Here is an 8,505-nt window from a genome sequence, read left to right as displayed (position 1 = left end):
CCTTGTTTGAATTCTGAAATATTTTATATTATTTTTTAATTTTTAATAGCATATAACTGACTAACACTGTTGTAAATTTTAGGTGTACAGCAGCTGAAGTCAATAAGTAAATAAACACCAATAAGTGAATCAGTTATACATATACATATGTATCACTCTGTTTTACATTCTTTTCCTATATAAGTTAATACAGAATATTGAGGTAGAGTTCCCCGTGCTTTACGGTAGGTACTTGTTAGTTATTTATTATATATAATAGTGTATATATGTTGATCCCAATTTCCTAGTTTATTCCTTCTGTCCGTCGCTCCAAATCTTTGTTGTGACGAGACAAAGAACCGAGGAACATACACTCACATGACACTTCTCTCCACACTCTCAATTGTCCCATTAGTAGCCATAGGTATGCTTTCTATATCTGTGCCTCGATTTTTCTTTTGTAAATAAGCTCATATGTGTCATCTTTTTAGATTCTGCATATGACATATCAAATGATACTTCTCTTTTCTATCTAATGTTCCTCTGTATGAGAATCTCTAGGTCTATCCATGTTGCTGCACATGGCTCTATTTCATTTATTTATTTATTTTTACTTTTAACTGCTTATTAGAGTATAGCTAATTAACAATGTTGTGATAGTTTCGAGTGGTCAGCAAAGGGACTCAGCCATATATATACATGTGTCTGTTCTTCCTCAAACTCCCCTTCCATCCAGGCTGCCCCAAAACATTGAGCAGAGTTCCCTATGCTATACCTTGCTGGTTATCCATTTTAAACACAGCAGTATCTACATGTCAATCCTAAACTCCCTAACTATCTGTTCTCCCCATACTTCACCCCTGGCAACCATAAGTTCATTCTCTGCATCTGTGAATGTATTTCTGTTTTGTAAATAAGTTTACTTATATGCCTTCTTTTTTGATTACTCATAGAGGGGAGGTCATTCAATAGGGCTGATGACCCTAATTGCTCCGTACTAAGGGGACAACAGGGCTGATGACCCTAGTTGCTCGGAGGGGGCACCACCTGCTGGGGTCCAGCCCCGGTGGATCCAGGGTAATTCGAAGGGGAGACGGAATTGGCGACCTAGGAAAAAACTTATTTAATTACAGATATATAGAGAGATTAGAAATGGATAGTGTAGTAGGAAAATTAGTGGAGAAAAAGAGGCTGAATAACTTGGTTTACGTGGAATACCAATAAAATTCCAAGACAAGGAATTTGCACCATCTACGTTGGGCCACCGGCACCACTTGAATATCGGAAGGTGCTCCTCCTTGGGCTCCTTCTCACGTGGAACTTAAAAGCCGGGGCAGGTAAGTAGACGTGGTGAGTACCCGCGCTCCAGATGGGAATTCAGCCAGAAGGGGAAAGAAAGAACAACATGGGGGAATCAGTCTTTCCAGAAACTGATCTGATTTCTTTATTTTTTAGGTTTGCTTATATACCTTTTGTTACACATAGAGACAAATGGAAATTTTAAAGTCATGCGGGGGTCAGCAGTCCTGACCTTTATCAAAATCAGGTGCTTCACATAAATGTATTAAAAAAAAGGTCTTAGGGGTTTTGCATCATTTTCGGGCCATGAGGCCTGCTGACATTTTATGATCCTTTCTTTCTGATAACCAAAAAACTTATTTTTTCCAAGGGTGTTTTTTCTTAAACCAGGCACCACCCTCTGAAGGTATCAGATAAAGTTGCATTCCTATAGGGTGAGGGTGTAGTGGGTTACAACTAAGAAAGGAATTTATTTAACCTAAGGTTAACATGATTAATCTTAAAGGTTAATACTTATTTCTCCTATATGCTAGTTATATTCATTATAAGGGCAGGGAATATGGAGATTTAGCAGCAAACATCAGCCCAACAAATGAAAACCCTTCACCAATGTTCCCTGTAAGATCTATTTAGTCTTAAGTTAGTGATAAAGTTACATTTTTGCATAGCAAGGACACAGTGATTTATAACAAAGTACAGTGATCTATAACAAAAGAGAAAATTCATTAACTCAACAAGTCTAGTATTGCTAACATCAAAAACTACTATATTTTCTTTTCTATATTCCAAATACATCAATATATTCCCAGGTGCCTAAGGATATGGAGGCCTGGCGGCAATCATTGACTCAACAATGAGAAAAGCCCTATGCTAATTAAGATTTTCAAAATACTCCAAACTCTCTGTGCTGTTTATGGTTGAGAGATAGTAAACAATCATGTGTGTAGTGGCAGGAGCATGGATAATCCTGTCACACAAGCTAGTCTGCCAGTAGAGAGGTTTGACCTGAGACACCCTTGTCATGCTGAGGAATTTTTATTGACTGGAGCTGCAAGTTTACTCCTTCTCCGAGAGAACCGGTGGGGAACAGCCCCCCATAAAGTCAGAGGTGTAGGCGAGAGCATGAAACAGTAAAGTAGGTAGACTCTGGTTTTGGGGGTAGATGCTCGGGAACAGGGGGTTTCCTGAGGCTTGATCCCGCCCTTGCGTATGCCGAAGCGTCCTTCCTCATGACCTTTGCCATGGGCTGAGTTCCTCACGCTGGCTCCCGGCATTTCTCCTTCTCTATCTGACTTTTTTCACTCAGTATGGAAATCTCTAGGCCCATTAATGTTGCTGCAAATGGCATTATTTCTTTCTTTGTAATGGCTGAGTAATATTCCATTGTGCAGATGTACCACTGTTTCTTTATCCATTCTTCTGTTGATGGACTTTTAGGTAGCTTCCGTATCTCGGCTATTGTAAACTCTTCAGCAGTGAACCTTGGGGTGCATGTATCTTTTTAAATACTAATTTTTATTTCCAGATGTATGCCTTGCTATGAAACTGCTGAATTATATGGCCATCCTATCTATAGTTTTTTTAAGGAATCTTCATACTGTTCTCAGTATTTGGTATACCCATTTTACATTCCCTCCAGCAGTATAGGAGGGTTGCCTTTTCTCTGCATCCTCTCCAGGAGTTATTGCTTGTAGATTTTTTGATGATGGCCATTCTGACCCATGTGAGGTGGTATATCATTATAGTTTTAATTTCTACTTTTCTAATAATTAGTGATGTTGAACATCTTTTCATGAGCGGCTGGATATTTTTATATGTTTCCTTTAAGAAATGTCTGTTTGGGTTTCTGGTCCATTTTTGAGTTGTGTTGCTGGAGGCCTTTACATATTCTGCATATTAAAACCATAGCAGGCGAATGTTTGGAAACATCTTCTGCCCTTCGCTAGGCTGTATCTTCAATCCCATGAGAAGATTCAGTGATGCATGGAAATTTTTTCACTATGTTTTTGAAGGCCAATGTCTCTATTTTCCATTATTTTCTGTGCTTCTGGTCTGATACTTAAGGCACCATCATCAAATCTAAGGTCATGAAGATGTGCAGCTGTTTTTCCTTCTACAGTTCGATAGCTTAGCTCCAAAATTTCGGGCTTGATTCACCTAGTGTTAAGTTCCACGTATGGTATGAAGTTAGGTCCACCCTCAAGGTTTTGCACGTGAGGTCTGGGTTCGGCAGTGCCATTTGTTGGATCTGTTCTTGGACCAGTCTTAGCACTTCTATCAGCAATCAAGTGAAAATAGAAGTTAGAATTTGTTACTGGGTTCTCAAGTCTATTCCATGGTCTGTATGTCTCTGCTACTGCAGGAACACACATTTGCAAGATAATTTTGTCTCTTCAGCATCCCTTGAATTCCATATGAAATAGGACCTTTTTCCTAATTCAGAAAAAAAAAAAGATGAGATTTAACAAGAATGATGAATCTCTATATTGGTCTGAATATTTTTGTTATTTGAACAATGCTAAACATTCTAATACTTAAACATGGCTTATTTTCCAATTACTTAGGTCTTCTTTAAGCAATGTTTCAGAGTTTTGAGGGTAGAAACCTTTCACCTCCTTGACTGAATTTTGAAATATTTTATATTATTCTTAATTTTTTTAAGAGTATAGTTGGTGTTCACTGTTGTATCATCTTCAGGCAACAAAGTGAATCAGTTAGACATATACATGCATTTACTCTGTTTTAGATTCTTTTCACATGGGAGTTAATACAGAATACTGAATGGAGTTCCCTATGCTATACAGTAGGTTCTTATTAATTATCTATTATATAGAGAGTAGTAGGTATATGTTGATTCCTATCTCCTAGTTTATTCCTCCCAGCCTCCCCTCACTTTCTACTCTGGTAACTATAGGTTTGTTTATATATCTATGACTCTAATTCTTTTTTAAATAAGTTTATTTGTACCAAGTTTTTAGATTTTGCCTGTAAACATTATCATATGATATTTGTCATTTTTTTGTCTGACTTACATCACTGGCCATGAGAATCTCTAGGTCCAACCATGTTGTTGCAATGGTAATATTTCACTCATTCTTATGGCTGAGTAATATTCCATTGTATGTATTACCACTTTTTCTTCTTTTGAAAAATTTTTTTATTATTTAAATTATGAAAGTATGATAATACATTCACAAGAGACTTGGAAAATACAGAACAAGGTTCTATATATAGCCACCATATAGTATAGTTTTTTATCTAGATAAATTAAGATTTTTAGTTGGAGTTTCAATATCATACTCTCATATCCTTTCATTTTAGACTCTGTATCCAGAGGATGCCATATAGTATTCCTTCCTCTCTGTTTGACTTCCTTCACTCGACATGAAAATCTCTAGGCCCATCTGTGTTGCTGCAAATTGCATTATTTCATTCTTTTTAGTGGCTAACTAAGATTCTGTTGTAGTGATGCATGGAAGGTTTTCTTTTTTTTGAAGGCCAGTGTGTCTATTTTTCATTGTTTTCTGTGCCTCTGGTCTGATATTTAAGGCACCATCTCTGAATCTGATGTGCAGCTGTTTTTTCTTCTGCTGTTCTATAGCTTAGCTCCAAAATTTAGGCCTTGATTGATCATGCATTACCTTCTGTTTATTGTATGAGGTCAAGTCCACCCTCAAGGTTCAGCACATGCGGTCCAGATTCTGCAGTGCCATTTGTTGGATCTGTTCTTTGCCCAGTGCCTAGGCTTAGCACTTCTATCAGAAATCAAGTGAAAATAGAAGAGAGGGTTTATTTTTGGGTTCTCATTCCATGGTCTGTACGTCTACACTAATGCAGAAACACACATTTTCCAAGACAGTTTTGGCTATCTGTCATCCCTTGAATTTCCATATGAATATTAGGATGTTTTTCCCAATTCTGAAAAGAAGAAACTCTGAGACCAAATAGGAATGAAATGAAGCTCCATATTGATCTGAAGAGTATTGTTATTTGAACATTATTCAGCATTCTAATATTTATACATGAGTTGTTTTCGAATTATTTAGGTCCTCTTTAAGCAGTGTTTTAAAGTTTTCAGTGTAGAAGCCTTTCAACTCCTTGATTGAATTCTGAAATAGTTTATATTATTTTTACCTTCTTATAGGAGTGTAGTTAGTGTTCAATGTTGTATTAGTTTCAGGCATACAGCAAAAGCAATCAGTTGGACATATACTGATATCCACTGTTTTAGACTCTCATCATATAGGGGTTAAGGCAGAGTACCGAATAGAGCTTCCTGTATTATAGAGTAGGTCCTTACCAGTTACTATTATACATAGAGTATTGTTTATATGTTGATCCCCTTCTCCTAAATTATCCCTCCTAGCCACCCCTCACTTTGCACTCTGGCAACTGTAGGTTTGTTTTTATATCTATGACTCTAATTCTTTTTGTAAATAAGTTCATTTGTATAAACTTCTTAGATTTTGCCTATAAGCGATATCATATGATATTTGTCATTTTTTGTCTGACTTACACAACTGGCTATGAGAATCTCTCCGTCCAGCCATGTTGCTGCAATGATAGCATTTCACTCATTTTTATGGCTGAGTAATTCATTATTTAAATTATGAAAGTATAACACATTTACAAAACACAGAAAGTTCAGGACAAAGTTATATATCATTTCACTGTATAACTTTTTTTTACTTAGATAACTTTTTTAGTTAGAGTTTCAATATCATACTCGCCAAAATTAGTAGAATGTGTATATACAGAGAAGTTGAAAGATATAGTAGACCTGGGAGCAATTATGAACCATTTCAACATAATTAAGATTTATACAATTTTCACACAGCAATAGGAGACAAATTCTATTCAAGTTCCCATCGACTGTAAACTAGGAGACACTGGAACATATCCAGGACATAAAACAAGGTGCAAAGATTGCATAGTCTGAAAGTACTGACATCATACAGAGTCTATTGTCTTATCACTGTAGAATTACATCAGAAATCAGTATCAAAAGATATTTGAAAATAACCCACACATATTTTCAAGTGCAAAACGTGACATTTACCAAGAAAGGTCTTTGACTTAGCCAATGAAAGCCTCAGTAAAGTTAGACTGAAAAATACACAGAGGGCAATTGCAGGGAAGAAAGCATTTAAGTGAGAAATTAACAGCAAAAGAAGTAATTAATATTAAGATCCTTTAAACAAAATCCCATGTAGTTAGAAATTAAATGTCTGTTTTTAAGTGATGGGTATATCTAAGAGGCCATAACAAGGAAAATTAGAAAATATTTGTAATAGAGTAAAAATGAAAGATAATTTATTATAGTTGTTGCATGCAACTGAAGCTGCTCAGTGCAACTAAATACAATGTGGAGTCTTGAGTGAGGTATGAAAACAAATAATGGACACTGGCATAAAATTTTGTGAAATTTGAACAAAATCGGTACTTTTTAGTTAATAATCCTGTATCACTTGTTAATTTCCTGGTGTGTGTGTGTGTGTTTTGTTTTTTTACAACATAATATTTCTTTATATTCTCAAATTGGATTAGAAGTTTCAAGCCTCATTCAAATTTACTTTGAGTTTCTAAGATAATAAATTTTCTAGACTTTTAGCAGTAATACTAGATGCCAAAATGCATGGAACTATATCAAAGTTTTGAGTGCATATAAACTAGAAATCTAACATTCTAGTCACAGTACATCAAACAAGTAGAACAAAATGTCATAAATTTTTATAATTAGGCAAAAATTCATAAATTTTCTAAATATAAATATTATACATACTATACATATGTATTTAAATGCTTTTATTACTACATTTAATAAAGGCTCAGGAAAGAACAACAACGAAAATAGACAAATTGGAAAACAAACTAAATGAAACAGGAGTCCTGAATATGAAATAGAAGAAGTGAAATGAACTAGTTAAAAGTAAAAGATCATCACATAGTCCAGTTGTTTTTAAACGTGGCTGCTCATTAGGAACACATCTGAAGCTTCGGGAAAAAACAGTATTACCTGGGCATTTGTATTTTCCAAGATAATTCTGTAATGCATCTGAATTTTTTTATTTTATTTTTTAATATAAATTTATTTATTTTAATTGGAGGCTAATTACTTTACAATATTGTATGGGTTTTGCCATACATCAACATGAATCCGCCACAAGTGTACACATGTTCCCCATCCCTAACCCCCCTCCCACCTCCCTCCCCATACCATCCCTCTGAGTCATCCCAGTGCACCAGCCCCAAGCATCCAGTATCATGCATCAAACCTGGACTGGTGATTCGTTTCATATATGATATTATACATGTTTCAATGCCATTCTCCCAAATCATCCCACCCTCTCCCTCTTCCACAGAGTCCAAAAGACTGTTCTATACATCTGTGTCTCTTTTGCTGTCTCGCATACAGGGTTATTGTTACCATCTTTCTAAATTCCATATATATGTGTTAGGATACTGTATTGGCGTTTTTCTTTCTGGCTTACTTCACTCTGTATAATAGGCTCCAGTGTCATCCACCTCATTAGAACTGATTCAAATGTATTCTTTTTAATGGCTGAGTAATACTCCATTGTGTCTATGTACCACAGCTTTCTTATCCATTCGTCTGCTGATGGACATCTAGGTTGTTTCCATGTCCTGGCTATTATAAACAGTGCTGCGATGAACATCGGGGTACACGTGTCTCTTTCAATTCCGGTTTCCTCAGTATGTATGCCCAGCAGTGGGATTGCTGGGTCATAAGGCAGTTCTATTTGCAGTTTTTAAGGAATCTCCACACTGTTCTCCATAGTGGCTGTACTAGTTTGCATTCCCACCAACAGTGTAGGAGGGTTCCCTTTTCTCCACATCCTCTCCAGCATTTATTGCTTGTAGACTTTTGGATTGCAGCCATTTTGACTGGCGTGAAATGGTACCTCATTGTGGTTTTGATTTGCATTTCTCTGATAATGAGTGATGTTGAGCATCTTTTCCTGTGTTTGTTAGCCATCTGTATGTCTTCTTTGGAGAAATGTCTACTTAGTTCTTTGGCCCATTTTTTGATTGGGTCGTTTATTTTTCTGGAATTGAGCTGCAGAAGTTGCTTGTATTTTTTTGAGACTAGTTGTTTGTCAGTTGCTTCATTTGCTATTATTTTCTCCCATTCTGAAGGCTGTCTTTTCACCTTGCTTATAGTTTCCTTTGTTGTGCAGAAGCTTTTAAGTTTAATTAGGTCCCATT

General features: G+C 36.1%; 1 long non-coding RNA gene across 1 annotated transcript; it reads right to left on the bottom strand.

The window, feature by feature from the left end:
- Positions 1-2,300: 2,300 nt before the first annotated feature.
- Positions 2,301-5,809, bottom strand: LOC132659830 (uncharacterized). The gene is made up of 2 exons (XR_009600703.1): positions 4,920-5,809; positions 2,301-3,711 (listed from the first exon to the last, which is right to left on the bottom strand). It is a non-coding gene; the product is annotated as an uncharacterized LOC132659830 (long non-coding RNA).
- Between the last annotated feature and the right edge of the window lie 2,696 nt (positions 5,810-8,505).

Source organism: Ovis aries, chromosome 5 (genome assembly GCF_016772045.2).
Source record: "Ovis aries strain OAR_USU_Benz2616 breed Rambouillet chromosome 5, ARS-UI_Ramb_v3.0, whole genome shotgun sequence".
NCBI lineage: Eukaryota > Metazoa > Chordata > Mammalia > Artiodactyla > Bovidae > Ovis > Ovis aries.
The sequence above is the reverse complement of the archived record's forward strand: the minus strand, read 5'-3'. Positions and strand labels throughout refer to the sequence as shown.